We start from the raw sequence: 19,991 nt of genomic DNA, 5'->3' as shown, positions 1-19,991 counted from the left end.
ATAGAGGGGCAGTTGCTGTAAATGTGAAGTTTTTACTGGTAGGCCATGAAATGACACCCCAAGGGACTGTAACAGAGTGGCGTGATAGATATCGTGTTTCCTGCACTCGGGCAGAGGGGCTGATTAATAGGGGAGGATGACTCTATCTCCTGCACTAAAGCGTTATTTATGCATTTGCTGTCAATCAAACCTTCTGTTCTAATTGGCTGAAAGGTTAAATCATCAATACCTGCTCATAAACCAGGTTAAGGTAGGAAGAAAAGCAGCATTAAATCATAATCAGTAGCTTGTTTATTTACTGCATTATTGCATCTGTGTGACCGTGGAGAGACTTTCTCTACCCTCTGGTTACAGTAGCAGCCCTGAACTGAGGACTCACAGGCATGGGTGGAGGTTGCTGGGAAGGAGGACGTTTGCCGTGCCTGATGGTGTGGCTGGAATCTAAAAAAGAGATGTACGGTGTGACAGTGCCACATTGCCTCCACATAATACAATTAGATCACGGCCACTCTGCCTGCTGCATTTTTAATGTATGGCTCTTGTATTGCACGACACTTGTAAAAGGAAGAATTATTTTCGAAAAGACAAATACATTTCCACACTAATACTTTTATAAAGATGTCAGTGAATAAGTATAGGCATCATTAAATCACATTTTAAAGGCAGGCTTCTCATTGTGATACATCTGCTTTATCAAGTCTCATTTCTGAAATGAATCACACATGGTAAAACTTTAAGAGAGCTGAGTAAAAGATCCCTGTTGGCCGATACAAGTGTATCTCGTCACCATGCAGAAGGGATTGCTTCAGATCCTAGGGAGAAGGTACACTGGTTGGGTTGCCCCCTTTCTAGAAGCAGTGCTTCAAGTACAAGCTCCTTTGGGGTGGTAAGGAGCTTTCTCACTGCCAGAGTAGCTTATTCAAAGAAAACCGAGAGGACTCTCCCATTCAAAGGGTCTTTCCCCTCAGCTCTGTGCTGTGAGAACACAGCTCGCTCCTCAGGGGCTGGCAAAGGTCACTGTCCCAGAACCACATCTCTGAAGAAAGTGGGCCCACCCTTACAGGTATGCTCACCCTCTGGGACACTTTTCTCACCTCATGCACCACTCTAGGCATCTCGCTCATCTGCTCCCACTGCCACGGCCCCCAGCCCGGAGGGGCAAACTCTAAGAAGCAGACTTCTCCATTATCTTGGTGTTTAACAAATCCACTTCCACAGTGATTTATTTCAGTATTGTAAGCACAGACAGCCTTTTCAACTCATGAATCTGACACACTGTCTTACCATGTTAAAAACCGTGTTAAATACCATCGATATACCACATTAAAAATAAATTAGCTGAAGATGGTCTGCTTGTCAGCTCTTTGGAGAGTGTCTCCAAGATCGCAGGGGTGGGTGAATACTCTCCTTGGTGTTTGAAATTAGTTGTATTTGTGTGTCTGTTTTAGGTTGTGTTTGTGGAAAGGGGTAACAAAGCCATCAGTGACTTGTATGGCAAAAATGGCCAACATTATGTGCTTTTTGATCTTTGGTAGCTGCTGAGTTAATCTTACCTTAGGAACACCCCCTCTCAAGATGACATGGCCTTATCTTTCTTGGTGAGTGACAGAACTTTGGGGTTGTGATGTCCCACAGTCATATCACACATGAGATGTGTGACAAGCTCCCAGACTGCACAGCAGAACTGGAACAGTTTCAAACCAGGGAGTTTATCAGAAAGATGAAAGTCAAGAAGCTGGGTTCAGGTGCTAATTTGTGAAGAGAGGATGTCTAGTCCCCAGAAGAGAAAGTGATAGATCAGTGTCCATTCTCCTTCTGAAGGAGCAGACAGCAGCACTTAGGCGTGTGTTGCTTCTCACTCGAACTGTACAAAGCTGGTCAGTCACCATAACTGTCAGTGTCACCAGGCCCATGCACAGTCTGTGTGAGCACCTGCAAAACTGTACAGGAGAGGGGGTCTATCCAGAAAGTTGCACTCAGCACATGGATTATCTCCCCCAATGAGGTAGAATGTCACATGTAGCTAGAAATTAAATTTCATATATAGAGAAATTAAATGTCATATAACTAGTCATTAAGTTTTTGTGTCTGAGAAATATACACTTTATTGGTCATTGGGATTTGAGAATAAAGAAAATTAAGTCAAGATGACAGTGTTTCCTTTGTGAAGTTGCCCAGTTGTAGCTTTGATACATCTGTCCTTGTGAGTTTGTGTCTGTGCCACACATTCATTCAGCCCAAGGAGACCCAGGCAGCTGGCAGTGGACATTCCTGTCTGGGACAGTTGGGACCTGGACATGTGTCCTGCCTACTGCTGCGTGAGGGAATATCAGCAGGTCTTTGCAGTAGGAGGGGGTGAAAGTCAGGATAAGCAGTCCTTGGGGAAGTTTGGCAGGTCCCGGGGGGCAGCCTTGGAACCTGGGTCTCAGGAGCAGACTGCAGCCCCAGGAAGACTGGAAGGGTTATGGTGGGACCCTTGGGTATCAGGGGGAATGGGTACAGCAAGGTCAGGGCCAAATTCACCCCATAGCTTGGTTTTGTTTGACCTCTAAGCTTCGAATGGTTTTTACATTTTTAAAGGGTTGTAAAAAATAATATGTGGGTGGCTGTATAGCCTAAAATATTTACTATATGGCCGTTTACACTAAAGTTTGCTGACCCTGGGGGTAGGCATAGACTTGAATTAGAATAATTGCTGGAATAGGGATCTGATGTGCTTGTTGAATTGCCAGGAATGAGGTGAAAGCCAGTTCTTAGGACCCGTACACGAGAGCAGAATCCAGAGCAGGGCTCACCCAACTGCTGAGTGACTCCCTGCATCTCCCTTCCTGGGAGTATGATTGAACCAGGGTCCAGGTAGAGTCTGCAGGTAAGGGAGAACCAGGTGGTGTGGCAGCAGAGAATGCCTGACATTTACAGTGGCAGTTTACACAGTGCTCTCGCAGACTCCGCCTCATCAGACTTTCTTAACTACCTGCAGGATAGGTGTTTCCAGGTGTAACAGCAAAGGCTCCAGAGATCAAGTGATTCACCCAAGCCCTGCAGCTAGTAAGTGGGAGAACCTGGGCCAAACCCCATGGTTTGGGCATGTGACTCCCGTCTGGTGGACTCCCTGCTCCACTGCAGCAGTCCATGGTCATCAGCCTTGGCCAGCAAGCCTCTCCACCTGACCAGACACCTGTGGAGTAATTTTGACAGCTGGAGTTGGAACCTTCCAGTATCACCTCCATTTCACCCACCCATCCTCACTGCCACTGACATCACCTTCCTGAGCCTTGCTGATTCCCTTATTCTAAACTTCCCTTGATTTTCCAACTTGCTGCCTTCCATCTCCTAGAGCAAAGGTTATCCTCTATGTGACTGACGAAAACAGTGGGTCTCCAAGTGTGGTCCCCAGGCCACCAGCATCCCCTGGGAACGTGTTAGAAGTGCAGATCCTCAGGCCCATTCTGAGACCCACTGAAGCAGAAACCCTGTGGGTGCCGTTCCAGTGCCCCCCAGTCTGTGTTTAGCACACTCTCCAGGTGATGCTGATGAGCTCAAGTTTGAGAGCCCCTGGAACAGTGCATGAGAGCGCATTAGCACCACAGTAGACGCACACTCCCCTGCCACTGAGGGCAGCCTTGGACTAGTGCATCAGTGGTCTCTAGAAGTAGTTGCTGTCTCCACTGACTATGCAGGTGTTAGTGACAGCTATAGCACAGGTCATTGTGTAGGGCTCTGTTATGAGGACCAGCGAGAACTCCACTTCCAGGCAAATTCTTCAGATGCTGTCACTAGCTGCTAAGCAATCCTGTACTGGGGCACATAACAGAGTTTAGGAGTGTGGGGCATAAACCTACTACCATTCATGCAGAAAAACCATTCATCCAGGGACAAAGGCTTGGGAGTCCCAACATTAAAGATCTTCAGAGGGAACCTGGGTTTCCAAAATGCTACATTTCTGTAGAATGCACTCCAGTGCATCCACCTAGACCTGGCCAAGGACTCTCAGAAGTGTTGTCCAAGCCTGCCCTGGTCTGCTGGCCCCTAAACCCACCATCAGAGCTGCAGCCTAAACTTAGTGCAGTTCCCTTTCATGATGCTTTGTTGTATCCAGAAGAAGTGGCTCCAGAAGTACAAGTGTCATCTTTAGGTAGGAGCAGTGGTCCTTCGCAAGTCTTGAAGGGCAGAAATATATTCTCCCCAAAGCCTCAAATTGGGTACGGAGGGACCTTCTCCCTGGGGCAGTGTTTGGGCAAGACCATGTTATTAGTGGCAGTAATGTTAGGGATTTTGGGGTTGTTAATCTAGTTTAAAGGCTCCTCAGTACAGAGTTTCAGATCTAGAGTTTTGCTGATTCACTGGGGAAGAAAACACAGCTGAATGACAAAAACACTGAAATTTCATCCGTTTCTACATCTCAAACCCACAGTCTTCAGGACTGTGGACAGCGACCTGCCTTCCCTAGACCCTGTTCCCTATTCCCAGACTGGAATCCTATGGCCTCTAAGTCCCCCCTTCCTGTTCTCCCACCCAGCAGGACACTGGCATGATTGTTATGGGGGTAGAGCCCCAACAAAGCAGGGAGGTGACTAAATTATCCAGCAGCTTTAGGAAAATCTACTTTGTGCTTTCACACACTTGGTTGAATTTTTCAAAAATATTGACTGAACCACTTGCCAGCTATGATTACCAACAGCTCTGTTTGACAGTCTTTGACAGAAAGCCAATGGGCATTTGCAATGTCTCCAGCAGTAACGGGCCTTCATTAGCAGCTGTTGAGGGATGAGTGCTCCGCTGGACCGGAAGAGTGAGTCCTGTCCCCCAGTGGTGTCCACTGAGCATCGGTAAACAGTTTGCCTAGTGAGCCCAGGGCAGGCGTGAAGCCTGCCTGTACATCTCCATCACTCTGAGGGTTTTTTATGTTCCGATCTCCAGGAACACAAATAATATTCTTTCTAAGCTGCTCCAAAGTACCAGTGATAGAAAATATCATGGAAAAGGTGAATTGCCAGACAGTAAGCCCTCATGACCGAGAGCTTATTCATAAAATGATGACAAATTTATTGCGCACATTCACTGCTGGCTTTCTGAGATTAATAGCTGATCCATCTGATTTTAAAGGCTGACAGTGGAATCAGAAAGAGTTACTGGTCAGGTTTCTCATCCATCCCTTTCACCTAGCAACCTTCCTCCCCAAGACATAACACAGAAAAATAAGCTGATTTGGCTTCAGCAACAGTCTTGCCGTATTTTATTGCAGGAGATTTCCATGTGCCAAGGATAACTTTTAACCTTGCTGAATGCACTTTGACTTCTGGACATCTGCCTTCAACTCTGTAGGCCCTCGGGGCATGGCCTGGACCGTGACTAACTAGGGGCATACTGAGACACAGCCTGAAGGGAAGCCATAGTTTTGTGGTGCTGCTTGGCTGCTTGTTTGCTATGAAGTAGTAAAGAAGTCACTGTCTGATGTCTTAGTCTTGGAGACATGAGCAAAATTCAAAGCAGGTGTTAAGAATTACAGGGCATCAAAATCACGGGCATGGCGCTTGCGAACACTGCTAGGTTCAGAAAGCGTGGGCAGGGAATCAGGTGGCTGGCCTGAGGAGAATCAGGGTCCTCACAGAGGGAGGCGCCTCCCGCGGTGCAGCAGCTTCTTCCTCCCTGATCTTTCTGTGGCTAATTAAAGTGATCTGATGCTAACCCTGGCCTGCCATACCTCCAGCCTCTCTCCTTGCCCAGCCGCATCCTCCTACCTGTCTTGGCATCTGGTTATGTCATAAATTATCTAAATCATTTGACTTAACTCATGTGCTTAACACATGCCCTGGTTGTCACCTGTCCCACCCCATTGTTCACCATGCTTTGTGAGTTCACAGGGAGCCCAGGCTGCCTCCCCCCTGCCTGTAGTCTGACACCAGGCGGCAGCCTGGCCAAAGACGCCGAGATGGGCGGAGCACAGTCGCAGGTCAGGTTCATTCTTGCCTGTGTCTATGCCAGTGCGCAGCAAGGACCTGGAGAAGAGGTCAGAGTGACTTGGAACCAGCCCTAGGAGAGCGAGGGGCTGACGAAAGAACACACGCCTCTTGTAAGTCTCCAGAGTTCTAGGCCAACAAAAAGTGGACCCAAAAGGCACTAACACCAAGTTGAAGGTAGTGGTGATTTTTTTTATTTATTAAGAAAGTGTTTGAAAAGAGGAAGGAATGATTTTTTAAAAGTCAACTTTCTGTCAGAAGGTCCCAGAAGAAAGATTGTTCCCCGCACCGCTCTGCCTTCCATCAGCTCGCAGGCCATTCACTGTCTTGCTTTAATTGTGTTGAATGTGGCAGTTTATGCAAATCCTAGAAAAGGCCTTTGTGGGACTGCCACGAACACTTGTCACCTTTTCATTGCAGACTCACATTCAGAGATTCCAGTACGCTAAATGGCTCCAGGCTAATCTTGGGCAGCTCTGTGCTAAGAGCCAAACTTTTCATCATACAGAAACATTTTTTTTGTACTCTGGAGATTTTTAAAGCTCTCCCCAGTGCCCCCAATTTCTTATCTGTTCAGTTGCAAATATCAGGCCCTTAATGGCTGGGGAGGGAGAGTCTATTTTTAAGTTTGTACTGAATATATCCTGGTGTCGGGCGCTGCGCGGCTTTGGCATGTCATCAGATCTGGATTACCCGTGGGGCTGAGTGTAATTTTTAGGTATGAAATTGGTCAGGTTTGATTCAGAGGCTGTCTGGCGGTCTTTCTGGAGCCCGCCACTTGCCTGGCTGTGTACACTGTAGTGTTTCTGAGGTCAGGGCCAGGTGTTGATCTGCACAGGCTTTTGGCCTGAATTCCATAAAAGTAGCCCCTTTTTTAAACTTGAAATGCAGGGGGCAGTCAGTCCTTATTGTGCTCTAAATGCATTTGGTATTTAAAGCGCTAGGAAATGAAATTGCCAGATTCTTAACATTTGAGAATTGGCTCCTGACCATGCCTAGTCCTCATATTTCCAGTGTGCATTTTGGAGAGAGAGAGTGTATGTCTGGGAGAAATGGAGGTGGTATTGGACAGTCACACAGAGCCAAGGACGAGGCGGCACTCTCCTCATTGGCACTCTCTTCCAAGTGAGTGTGCGCTCCTCAGAGGCCAAAAGGAGCCACTCATGTCATTAAATCAATCATTGTGTTGAGTATGGAGCCTGGCGGGGCCAGAGAATCCTCTGGGAACAGCAGACGGAACCTGCCCTCTCCTGCCAGCTCTAGAACTGCCCGCTGACACAAAGTGTGGCCAGGATGCCGGCTCTTCCATTCACTCAGTGTTCTTATGTTTCAGGCAGACTTCACCAACATTTCCACGTGCCTGAGCTGGGCACCGAGAGACCAAAACATCCCTAATGAACAACATGGAGCAAGTCATGGTGCTTGGAGGACCTAGGGCTGTGGAGGAGGAGAGGGAGCCCTCCTTCACCTGTTCAGGTCCCCTCACCCCCACCACAGGCCTGGCCTATGGTAGCCAAGTCTGTAGCCCAGGCAGGGTCAGGATCGTTCGTCCCCGCTGCCATCAGAGGGCTGTGAATGAGTGGCCCAGATTCTGTGCCGTGCGTGAGGAGCCCTTGCTCTGACAGAGTGCACTTCGGCTCTCCTCCTCCATGCTCCCCCAGCATCACCCAGGACAGGCCTCCACAACCATTCCTGTCACCGTGTTGAGTGGTTTCGAGTTTCTCTGCTGGGCCAAGAGTTACTACCCAGTTGCCAGAATCAGCAGGTTGCAGATTTCCCTTCTGCACATCAGCTAGTAGTGGGCCCAGTCACATCAGAAGGGTCGGTTGTGGACTCTGCAGTGCCAGCAAATGTTGCTCTCACTCTGCCTCGCTCCAGAAGTCAAATGTTTATTTCCAGAGACAGCCAGGAATTTTGGCCTCCCAAACAAGTGGCAGTAAGAGTCCCTTTATTTGTGAACTACACAGACCACCCTGGAGCCTCTTCTGCCTGCTGCTTAGCACTGCAGGGACTACTTGCTGGTGTTTCTTTTCAGAGGGGAAAAGGGTGCTTGTCTCTGGTGTGGACCTAGAACCATATGAGCAATGAATTTTGTCTGAAAAGGCAAGTGACCGATCTTTAGCAAATAGCTATTCCTTCAATATCAGACAGAGTGAATATTTATACAAAAATCCACATTCATCAGAACCTTTGGGAACTCTGAGGAAATGGACAGAGCCTGGAGAACCTGGGGTGAGGCCCTCCCACCTCTGCACTGTATCCTGTAAATTAGGTTGTCCAAGTTCTTTCTGGCTCCAGATTTCTAAACTTTGGGCAAGTTTGTCTTTGATAATAGCTATTTCGTAACCCATTTTTTATTCCCTCTTTTGTTCAGTAATCTTCTTAGAGCTGGGAACTTGCAACATAAAATCTTTGTACCTAAAAAACTCAGCTATGTTGGCCAGCTTCACCAGGGAACCAATGAACAAGGGTCCTGAAGAATGAACCTTTTGCCCTGAGTGGGAACGGAACGGGAGCCTCTTAGCCTCTTAGTCAGGTGGCCTGTGACCTGACTGGTGTTGGGAGATCTGTATGGACCCCAGACACTGGAGCAGTGAGCTGAAGACATACTCCTCCTTGGAAGAGCCTCAGGTCTCTCTCATGCTTGGTTGGCTCTTGGAGGAGGTTGACCACAGGCAAGGCTTAGGGTCGTTAATTATAAGATCCAGGTGTGGCAAAAACCCTATTAGAAAGAACTTCTCTTCAAAAGACTAACCAGACATTTAGAACTGTTTCAACAGCTTAAGTTTGCGAGGGAACCATTAAATCTGGTGAGAAATGCCAGACCAAGAGGGTGCTTTATAGATGCTAATTTGATTGACGAGGCTGCCCCAGTTTCTACACCACGCCAAGAGCTCTCTCCAGATGCTGAGATGCATGCAGGTGTGGGTGCGCGCACATAGCCAAACACACCCAAACACACCAGCTCCCACCATCAGTTGTGTACAAACATGAATACAGAGGCAGGGGGAAACAGGAATTTTCTTTTTTTCTGCATGACACTCAAAACCACTATGTTTGTAGCATAGCTGCTGCAAGAGACAGAAGCACTTGGCCCAGAGTCTGTTTATGTGTTTGCGCCGAGAAAGCGATTTTCGTTGCAAGGAGCTCTAAGTGAGACAGAGTCAGAGAATGAGAGAGAGATAATTACCTAAATTATGTTCGTGCTATTATCGAAGACGAATATAGTTAAAATGTAATTAAATATGACAGGCTAGCAGGATGTAAGCCAAGCTCTGGAATGCTAATCATCAATTATTGCATCCCCTTAGGGGGATCGAGGCGCACTGGAGCTTGGGGCTGGGGACTGAGCAAGATGTGGAGTATTAAAGCAGCCCCCTCTCCTCACGTTCCCCACACACTCCAACACTCCACCAGTCTCCCTGGGACACATACTTTCCTGTAGCTGCCCCGGGGTCAGAAGCTCTCTTAGCTCAACTCCTGAGGAGCTGGCCAGGGTCAGGACTTTTTCTCTGAGAGGAAACTCCTCTAAAAAGGCAAATTATGCTATGAGCAGGAAAGGCAAAACCCAAGACTGGTGTCGTGTGAGAGTGGTAAAAGCATGCATTCATTCACCAGAGGCCCAGAAATCCCAGGTGCAAGAGGAACCCAGGGAAGGCTGGTCTGGACTGTAGCTGGGATGGAAGATGACGTGTGTCTGCCCCAGGAGGCTTCTTCTCACCCTCCATCCCCACAGGAGGAAAGGCACCCCCTGACTGTGCATTGAAGTCACCTGAGGAACTTACACTGGACTCAGGCAGGACCCACCCCAGAGGTTCTGAGTTTTAGTTGATCTGGGGCATGGCCTGGAGTTGGAAATTTAGAAGCTCCACAGAAGCAACTGAAGACTGTCAGCTCTCCCGTCCTTCCAAGAGCCTCACTTGTACCTGTCTTGAGGCTAAGAAGAGAACAGCATAAGAAGATTGATTTTTTAAAAACTGAAACATAATTTGTGTATCAGTTCTGGTACTGGATCCCCAAAGAATTTTGAGGTGGTGGGAGTCCTGTACAAGAGTTAGAAATTTAATTCATTCCATTTCACCACCACCTGAGCTCTGTCTAAGGCTGGATGAGAAACCGGGCTACCACCTTGGACCAGGTGGGTGACACACAGCAGACCAGGGCAGGCCCCAAGGAGTGGTGAGGGAGACCACTAGAAGCTCAAAGCTGGGGTCTGTCATGTTTACCTGAGCTCCAGCTCATTTTGTCTTTGTGGAAAAGAGGGCCCAAGGATGCCAGCTCTTCTAGTTTTCAAGAGAAACCCAAAATTTGTATTTCTATATGAAATCTCCCATTTTTTAAGTGGGAGCTAACTCAAATTTTAAAAATTACTCAGCAAATCGGCAAAATATGTGTGAGTCTCCTATGTGTGACCTTTGCTCTGAGTAAGCATTTGGCTGATCAGCATGTGACTAAATGACCACTAATCCTGGTGGCTCTTATCAAGCTGTTTTCCTGCCATCTCAGGTCTGCAGTCAGGTTAGACAAACTTGGCACTGGTTTACCTGAGCCTGGTACCTGGAGGGCTCTCAATAAATAGATGTTGAATGGATGGACAGACAGGGTGAGTGAGCGAGCCTAGATTCCCTGTAAATCAGAGCAGTGAGGCAGCTATAAAATCTGGTTAAGGCATCGTGCAAGACAGAACAACTTACTCCCAGGTGCCGGATCAGACAGTGAGACCTGCACTGAGGCCTCAGAGAGCTGGAACCAGGGAGCTCTTTGGAAGGCGTTAAATGATCTGGGCTGACTTCACACTCTGCTGCATGGACACCCTCTCTCTGCCTCTGGAGCAAGGGAGGGGGCCCCAGAATGGGCCAGGCTGGGAGCCATCAGGGAAAGGCACCCAAGGCCCAGTCTAAGAACTGTGACAACTTGAGAATCCCCCCTGACCCAGTGTTGTAGACAACACGCTCTCCCTTACATGCTCAGTCCGTGGCACATCTTTAGATATGATTAACGAGATGGCTGTGGCCCTTGGCCCGTCCCACAGGCGAGGAAGACAATAAGCACAGCTTGCCCGGAGGGATGGCAGGCAGCTGTGGGGTCAGCTGGAGAGGCCGCCCACAGAGCACTGTCGGAGCCGCCCGCAGGCCCGTCCGGAGGCTCGCTCGCGGCCTTCCACACGCAGTACCCGGCCCGCACACGGCTTGGAGAGGGTGTCGCAGCGCTGCGTACGCTCAGTTGATGGGAGCCAGCCTTTATTGTTTCCTCCCTTCCCGAGAATCTTTCTGAAAGGTTCATGTTTGCCTTCCGGCCCTGCCCCCAAAGGTTGTAAATAAATCTGTTCCTCATCACCACAGGCTTTGCTCCCTTTCTTGGCTCTGCCTTTTTTTTTTATACTTTTGAATTTTTTATTTTTATCAAAATTATACATGTACATAGTTTTAAAAGTCAAGTAGAACCACAAGGCTTGTAACAAAAAGCAGTGGTCCCCTGCCTGCCCTTTCCTACCCTAGTCCCACTCCCCACAGGCAACTTCTTTCCTTTTTTCCTTTAAAAAAAAATTAATATTTTGAAAAGATTGTACTTTCGAAGAAAATATATTTAATATGGTTTAAAAGTTAAAAACTGTAGAGACAGTGAAATGTCTTTCTCCAGAGAGAATAGTTTATGCATACATAGATGTGTGTCTGTTTTGTGCTTCTATACCTTGAAGATCTCTAGAGTCGGTCCCACCCAGTGACTGACTCTCTCTCTCTCTCTCTCTTCCTTCCTCCCTCCACCCCTCATCCAGCTGCTAGTCCTGCTAGTCTTTCTTTCTTTCTTTTTTCTTTTTTTTCCAGCTGCCAGTCTTTCCTAGTAAGGAGAGAAACAGACCGACATTTTCTCAACCAGCCCCCAGGGATGGGCATTTTGGTTGTTTCTGTTCTCTTGCTCACACAGTGCCACAGCACTGTCCTGTCCCACTGTGTCCAGGTGCTGCGAGCACGTCGGAAGCAGCTCTGTAGGAGGAGTTGTCACTCTAGGCGTGTGACACTTCAGGTGCTGCTGGTTGCGGCTGTGCGGGCTTACATTTCTTCCCTGGTGCGAGAGCGCCCTGTCCCTCAGAGCATGTGGTCAGACTCAGATTTGGGGGCAGACATGTTCATTCGTTCCAGACCTTTCTTTTGGTCTGTACCTTCATGTTTCTAAATTATATGCTTATTCTGTTCCTTAATTCTGTGGTCAGAATTATCTGCTGTCTCCCTACTTTGGCTTCGTTGCCCTTCCCCCAGCTCCTCTCCCCCCTCCCCCTCTAGTTACAGCTTTCCTTCACGCCGTATCATTATCATTTATCATAGCCATGCTGCTTTTCTTCGTATCATGTATCGTTGCCAGGAGCACGACTATGTAACTATTATTCAGGGGTAGGCCATGTACTATGTTACGGTCACCTTTCTTTTTTATTTGTTTGTTTTTCCTGGAGTTAAAAATTACTTAATATTATATACAGGGTGTCCCCCAAAATGTATACAAACTTTGAATTATTATAAAAGCAGTATTTATCAAAATGCATTTCATTTTCAAAATGTAATAGAATTTATATAGTGTGTATACACTTTTCAAGACACCGTGTATTTCATTAATTTTCTATGTACTTACCACTAATTCTTCCCCCTAACTTTTGTCAGAGCGATAAAAATTCCCTCAACCTGCTCTAACGCCTCGGGTAAGTCAGTTTGGTTTTTCCTCCTTGAGATGGTCCCCAGGAGTCCCCGCCTTCCGTCCCTCTGGGCTGGTTGCTCTTAGGCGGGTGCACAGCCCTCCTGGTATCTCCCTGCCGTCTGGGAATCCCCCTCGCCTCTGTTCCACGCCACCTCTGTTTTCTGGATTCCGTAACTTTCTTTAGCTTCTTTTAACACTTTGTTTTGGTGGAGCACATTTCCCAGTAGCTTTTTGAGATTGATGCCTGGATGAAAGTTTCTTTGTTCTGTCCTAATACTTGATGATAGTTTGGCTGGAAAGAGCCCTCTGGCTGGGAACTCGGTTTTCCCTCAGCATTTGGACTGAAGGGCCCCATTATCTTTTAGCTCCCAGTGTTGCTTTTAAAACATCTCACGTGGTTCTGGTCCCCATGTCTTTATATTGACCGGTGTTTCCTCCAGCAGCATTTAGATCTTGTCTTAAAGTGTCTCAGTACAGTAACATGCTTCGGGGCGGGTACCTTCTCATTTACTGCGGTGGCCTCTTTAACTTAGAAATATGTTCTTCATGTCTGGGAAGATGTCTTGTGTCCATTTTCTAGCTCCTGCCTTCTCTGCCCTCCTTTCTGGAACGTCTGACTGGCCAGTGGGGCTGCTTCTCTCCTCTTATTTTCTCTTTTCCTCATGTCCTTTTTCTTCTATTGTCTATTTTGTTTGACATTCAGGGGAAGTTCCTCAACCTAAGCTTCTAACTACTTTGTTGAATTATTTATTTAAACTCATAGTTTAATTTATGAGAGCACTTCCTTGTTCTCTGGAAATTCCTTTTCATATTATTTTATTCTTATTTCAAACATAATAATACTTTCTCTTTCTGGAGGGAGTGTAGGGTTTTCTTAAGTTTATTCTGCTTACTGAATTATATCTCTATCCTCTGAGTTATTTTTCTTTTCTATTTGTTTTTGGTCTCTGTTGTTCACGGTAGAGTCTTTGGTGATCCTTAACTGGCTGTTTACCTTTAAAATGAGGCACTGCCGAAGCCGCCTGGGAACTTTCTGTATGTGGGTGGTCAGCGGGACCGCACAGGGCGTCCGCAGACAGGACCGGGCGTTTCACTGGGAGACCCTGCCGGTTCACTCCAGCTCGGCACTGCAGTCCTCTCCCAGTCCTGCATGGCCATTTTCTCTGCTCTGCTTCTGTTGGCCATAGCTAGTTGTCCCTGTGCCAGAGAGGACTTCCTTAAATACGTTACCTAAAGCAGTGTTCCCCCTCTGTCCGCTTAAACTGCTCTGGTTACCCCCATAACTGTTTTCCCCCTTCTTTAACTCCAGTAAGTTTGCTTGTCTCTCTCTTCCAGTAGATGGAAGCTTCTTGAGGGCAGAGTCTGAAACAGGGCCTGTTCCATAGGAAGCACTTGGTAAACATTTATGGGAGGAAGCGTGGAGGGTCAGAGAGGAGGAAGGCAGACCAGTATCTCTAAGTCTTTCCTCTTGGACTGGTCAGTCCCCTGCCTGGCAGTTAAGCCTGGGTGCCCACACGTCACCCTCTGCTGTGCCTGGCGCCCCCAGGGTCCAGACCCTCTATGTTCAAGGGCTCCAGAGTGAAATCCTGTCTCCTGCCAAGGGAAGGAGGCTGTCCCCACTGCAGAGCAGCACAGGGGAGCTGGGGAGCCCACCTGCTCCTTTACCTGCTTTCAGCTAGTGGTTTGGTTCAGCCCCTGCGCACCCTCGTCACCCGAGGCGGCTGGTGACACGAGGACATGAGCCTTTTTAGGCTTCTGCAGGGTGAGTCCACTTGCTTCCTACGTGTTTCCTCTCTGAGGTGTTGGCACAGAGAGATGGCGGCATCTCCTTTTCCTTTCTCTGTTTTGTGCATGTGTGTGTGTGTGTGAGATAACACTCATATTAGATATGAAGCCTTTATTAAATTTCTGCCCTGTGTTTTTGGTGGAGGAAGCAAAGATTAACCCAGGCGGTTAGTGTGCCGTGTCTCACTGCCAGCCTGGCCCTGACCAGGTGCTCTCTCGCTCCCATCCCCTGCTGCTCAGCAGGTCTGCTACGGAAAGTTCTGGCATTCGCACTCTCAACAGCGTAGGCAGCAGAGTGTTTCCAGACTTGAAAAACCAGGCACCCTGGGCATGGGACCCCGGGGTCCCCACAGAGGCAGGAAAGCCTTAGGCTGGAAAGCCGTTCTCCCCGGTCCTTTCTCTGGCGCCCTCAGGGGCCTGTGCAGTGCTGTCCTTCACCCAGAGCCTGGCAAACCCTGCACTTACAGATGGTGGCATTCCTCCCCCACCCGGCCGCTCTCCTGTCCCCTGCTTGCTGCCCACAAAGGCGCAGCTGTCCTCAGCCAGCAGCACCACCTGGCAAATCCGCACCCCGCCGAGGGATAGCTCCACCTTTCTCCCTAATTTTTATATTTGCACTTTGGTTAATTCCACCTCTGGCCAATTCTCACAGACATGGCCCTAATCCCTTTCTCCTTCCTCTTTCTTTTTACTTATTTAAGAACTGTTTCAAATACAGAAAAGATTAAAAAGTAATATAACATTTTCTCATATACTTATCCCCAGAATTGACTAGTTAATATTTTTCACATATACTCAAGTCTTTTTTATTTTAATCAAAGAAATAAAACATTCCAGTTAATGTTGAAGTCTCCTTTGTTCCCCCAAAGTAGTCCCATCCCCCGCCATCTCCCCAGAGACAGCCACTACCATGAATTCAGCGTATGTCCTTCCAGAATATTTTAAAAATATTTTACAAGCATATATGTTTTCATGAGTGACCTGTGTGCAGTTTTGTGTGTGGTCCCACACAGTAGGCAGCATCCTCTAACTTGCTTTTAGTAGACCTGTTTTTAGATCCCTCCATAGTCATCTATGTGGGGAGGAGCACCTGCCAAGCCTCCTCCCTTTCTCCTGGTTTTCATACGTGTGAATATAAAGATTTAATAGTAGCAGCCAGTAGCTATGATGCCTTTACCACATACTAAGCACTCTATTTCCTCACTGAATTTTCACACCCCTAAATAGTTAGTGCTGTTACCCCAATTTTACATAGGAAACTGAGGCTTTAGGGGCTGTCATTTGCCTGAGGGCAGCTTGTTATCACTGGTGTGTGTGTGATCTCCAGACCTGGAGTGAAGACACCAGCACATATGCGAGGTGTTGGTCATACTGTAGGCCCCGGGTGACAGTGAAGAGTCAGTGCCTCAGCCTCCCAGTTGTTGGAAAGTTTCTCGCTGTGAGCACAAGCTAAGTCATTGGACCTGGCTTCTGTGGTTGACTCTGCACCTGGTGGCTCTGGGACACTGACAGGTAACTTACCTTCCGCCTCCCTGTCCTGACTCTGAAATGGGACTCCAGCTGGCTGCCTACCTGCGAAGCAGGCTGTGTGGGAACCGGATGAGATCACTCACGATTGTGAAGCACTCGGGAAACTACGCAGTGGACTGCAGAGGGGAGGCTTGTAGGAGGACAGGCCGTAGCCGCCGTTCCACGCTCCTTATCAACCGCCCACCCACCATCCTCCAGCCACATCCGCATGATTTTTGTTCATTACAGTGTTTAATCCCCATTCCTCAAGCAGCAGCCCTGGAGAGATTGTTCTAAATCTCTTGTTGTTCTGGCTTATTTAATTACTACTATGGCAACAACATTTTTTTTAGCTTCATATATATCATACTTCAGCCTCATTGCAGGTTAAATTAAGTTTTATGGGTGGGCCTTGGAACCCAATCAAAACGTATAGCTTTATTTCTCTGGAAAAATTGCTTCTAAGCTTCAAACAACTAATTACAAGGCAGGTTTTGGAACACCACCAGTTTGTGAGCTGGGGCCACTGTACTGTTCGCGTTGTTTTCTAATTAGTTCACGGAAGGGTAGCTGATCTCCCTACAGAGATTATAAACTTCTTAAGGGCAGCCACTACATCTTGTGTGGCTCTCCCAGCAAGTGCCAAGCTCACAAGTGTATCCAACAAATACTTGTTTAGTGCCTCCAAAGCCCAGCTACCTTGCCTGCCTCCAAGAAATGGGTGCTGATAGGGTGCCTTCGGTCCCCCTGGGAACCTCTGCAGTAGTCATTAAATCATACACTACCTACCTTGGTGACTGGCAGAGGAGGCCCAGGGAGGCACTGTATCCTGTCAGGGTTCATTGGACTGAAGTGTAATTACAGTAGTAATAAGAGTGCCAACTATTGTAGTTTTCAGCACTTTGTACTGTTCTAGATCTTTTACATTTGTTAGCATATTTAATCTTCACCAAACATGTTTTGATAGATTTTATTATTAGATGAAGAGACTGAAGCCCAGAGAGGTTAAGCAGTTTGCCTAAGGTCACAGCTGATAAAAGTACAAAAGTGAAATTCAAAGCCAGGCAGCCTGGCTCCCAGGCTCTCAACCATTCGCCATCCTGCCTCTAGTCCATGAAGACCAGGATTAACGCCTGCAGTCTTGACTGCCACCCAGTGATCCTCTCAACCGGAATAGCCTGCGTGATAAGACAGGGCTGGCCTTTTCACTCGCTCCTGTCACATGATTGGTATGAAAGCCTTAGGGAGTAGTAAGCTACGTACTTTTTAAAAATGATTACATATACTTTCTACAAAATCACAGTAAATATCTCTTGAAATTCTATCAAAAACTAAAAACTTGATCAACATTTTGGCAGACATTCTTATAGACGTCTTTGAATTCATATGTGTGTAGCTACATATTACAGTGTAATGTAACTGGAACCTCATTCTGTAACCAAGGAGGTGGTGCTATGTCTGTCAGCATTGGACACGTGAGAAAATTACAGCTCAGGAAAGGGGACCGACTTGTCCAGTGGAGAGCCAGCAAGTGCCAGGGGTGGGGCTTCAATCCTGTATGGGGTTTTGTGGGGTGAAGGTGGGGGGGTAAGTACTCAAAGCAAAGACCACATGGACTTTTTGACACCGTTGCTCCTGTTCAGACACTTCTTCCCAGCACCCAGCCCTGCCTCTGACCAAGGGTGTGGGTGCCGTACCCTTGGTGCTCCCTTGTCTTCTGGGAATGTTGCCTACCAGAAAAGAGATTCATGGTGGCCCTGACCGGGCAGCTCAGTTGGTTAGAGCGTCGTCCTGATATGCCAAGGTTGCAGATTCGATCCCCATCAGGGAACATACAAGAAACAACCAATGAATACATAAGTAAGTGGAACAACAAATCGATGTTTCTCTCTCTCAAATAAATTTAAAAAAAAAAGAGATTCAGGGTAAATGTCGAGTAGGAATAGTTCTACAGCCCTCAACAAAAATGTCAGTCAAGCCCAATTGAGCATGGTTCAGCAGTTGAGCATCCAGGAGATTGCGGTTTGATTCCTGGTCAGGGCACATGCCCGGGTTGCGGGCTCCATCCCCAGCAAGGGTTGTGCAGAAAGCAGCCGATCAATGACTCTCTCATCAGTGATGTTTTTCTGTCTCTCTCCCTCTTCCTTCCTCTCTGAAGTCAATAAAGATATATATATTTTTAAAAAATAGCAGTCGAGCTGTTGAGTGGACTCAGGGTGGTGGTGGTTCCTGGCCCTGTGGAGTCTTGGCTACGCAGCCTCCTGCAGGGTTGCATAGTGATTGCAAATTTGGCTCAGCCATCAGGAGGACGGTTCCACTGCCACCTTCCCCTCCAGCAGCATTTAACACTGTTTGGAAGCAGTTGAGGGGAAGTAGAATCTGATATTTGGGGGAGAGATGCTCATTACCTCATCGTAACCACCTTCCCTTCCTACTGATACTTTGGTCATAGGGTTGGTATCCAGTTTTGCTGAAAATGAAATCATCTATTCAACTCTCAGTCTGTGTTAGTGAAAATGAACTCTAATGTGATTAGATATTAATGTGATGTGATGTAGGATTGGTATTAAATTGAGGCCTTTGGATCTTATTACTCCACAAACGCTCCCTCCGCACAGGCCGCTGCCCTGCCTCCCCAAGCAAAGTGAGGGACAGTAGTGCCAAAGCGCTGAGCCCACTGTAGAAGCCTGGTGTAGTGTCAGGGAGAAGGGCAGAGGGAGATGGTGAGAGTGGAGGCAAGTGAAAGGACCATGACCCCAGTAAGGCCTGGCTTCCTTCCCTGGGCCTCGAATCCTCCTTGTGGAGGGAGGAGAGGCTGGGCCACATGAGCCTGGTTCAGGCCTGCCTTCACTCTCAGGGCCACCAGTGGGTTGCTGAGGACCCTGAGCCTACAAGGATGTAAAGGGTCACCTTTCCATCCAGAAGCACATGAAGATTTTTTTGATAGGCCTAGGGCTAGAAAGCTAAGAACAAAATCTTTACCTCCTCCGCTCCCACCCCTCTCCACCACAATCCTTCTTGTGAAACTGACTTGAGCCTAGTAGTTGTCCCTGGCTGTTGTCACTTATCCTAGGCCTGTTTCTCTTTCCTGGATGGAAGGCCCCACAAAGTGGACCCCTCCCTTCTCCATACCTGCAAGAAGGACAGGAGTCTGTCATCAGTTCCACAGCTTAGCTGGGAAGTGACAGGTAGGACTGTGAGAGCCCAGGCCCCATGTGGAAGCCCACAGCCCCTGTGGCCCCCAGGCCACAACCCACCTGGCAGACTCCCCAGGGAGTCACGTGCGTCTGGGAGCAAAACAGTTCCCCACCGAGAGAATGGGCCAGGAGTGGAAGCTCTGGGGATGGTCAGATGACATCACCTTCACGTATGAATAATAGCGTTCGTACAAGGAGAGTGATTTTTCTTGTGCTGTTTCCAGAAAACTGCTTTTGGAGGCACAGACTTTGCACACAGGATGGTAACGACTTTTTAATGACCTTAAGGAGCCTGGTGTCCAGGCAGCAGTGAATCAGTCTCAGTGGGAGACTCGTAGTGAGAGAATGGAACACCTGAAGCCAGAGGGGGAAAGCAAACCGCAAATACATACATTTTCTTCAGTAGCGTTACCTGGTAATTAGACAATTACAAGAAGCAGCTTCCCAGCAGCTGGCATTTCCACTGTGCAAGTGGAGGAGGGATGGCAACACGGTGAACTCCTCACATTTATTACAGAAAATATTATTGGCGCTTACAGTTGTGGGTGCCGTGCGTTCCTCCGGTGCATTCTGATGAGCTGTGAGTGTAAACCAGAAGCGGAGCTCCTCCTCTCAGGGCTCAAGGCCAGTGTGGCTGGGCTTTAAATGAGCTGGCCTAGCCCCGGCTGATCCATGAGGAACTGCCTTTAAAATATCGGGGCTGCTTTGGGGCCCACCCAGAGCCTAGGCAGTCCTCGGCAGTCCTGAGAATAAACCCGTCTGGGGTGCATTTGGAAGCTAGAAGGGAGGGTGGAGGCCTGTGGGAAATTGCCTCTTCCTCCATTGTCAGAAAGGAGAGCTGGGGTTCACCCGC

General features: G+C 48.0%; 1 protein-coding gene across 4 annotated transcripts in view; it reads left to right on the top strand.

The window, feature by feature from the left end:
- Nucleotides 1-19,991, top strand: part of BTBD9 (BTB domain containing 9) — a 406,451-nt gene that overhangs the window by 364,300 nt on the left and 22,160 nt on the right. The gene's annotated exons all lie outside the window — the stretch shown is intronic.

This window comes from Miniopterus schreibersii, assembly GCF_964146895.1.
Source record: "Miniopterus schreibersii genome assembly, chromosome: 6".
NCBI lineage: Eukaryota > Metazoa > Chordata > Mammalia > Chiroptera > Miniopteridae > Miniopterus > Miniopterus schreibersii.
Note: the sequence above shows the minus strand (reverse complement) of the source record. Positions and strands in the feature narration are given on the sequence as shown.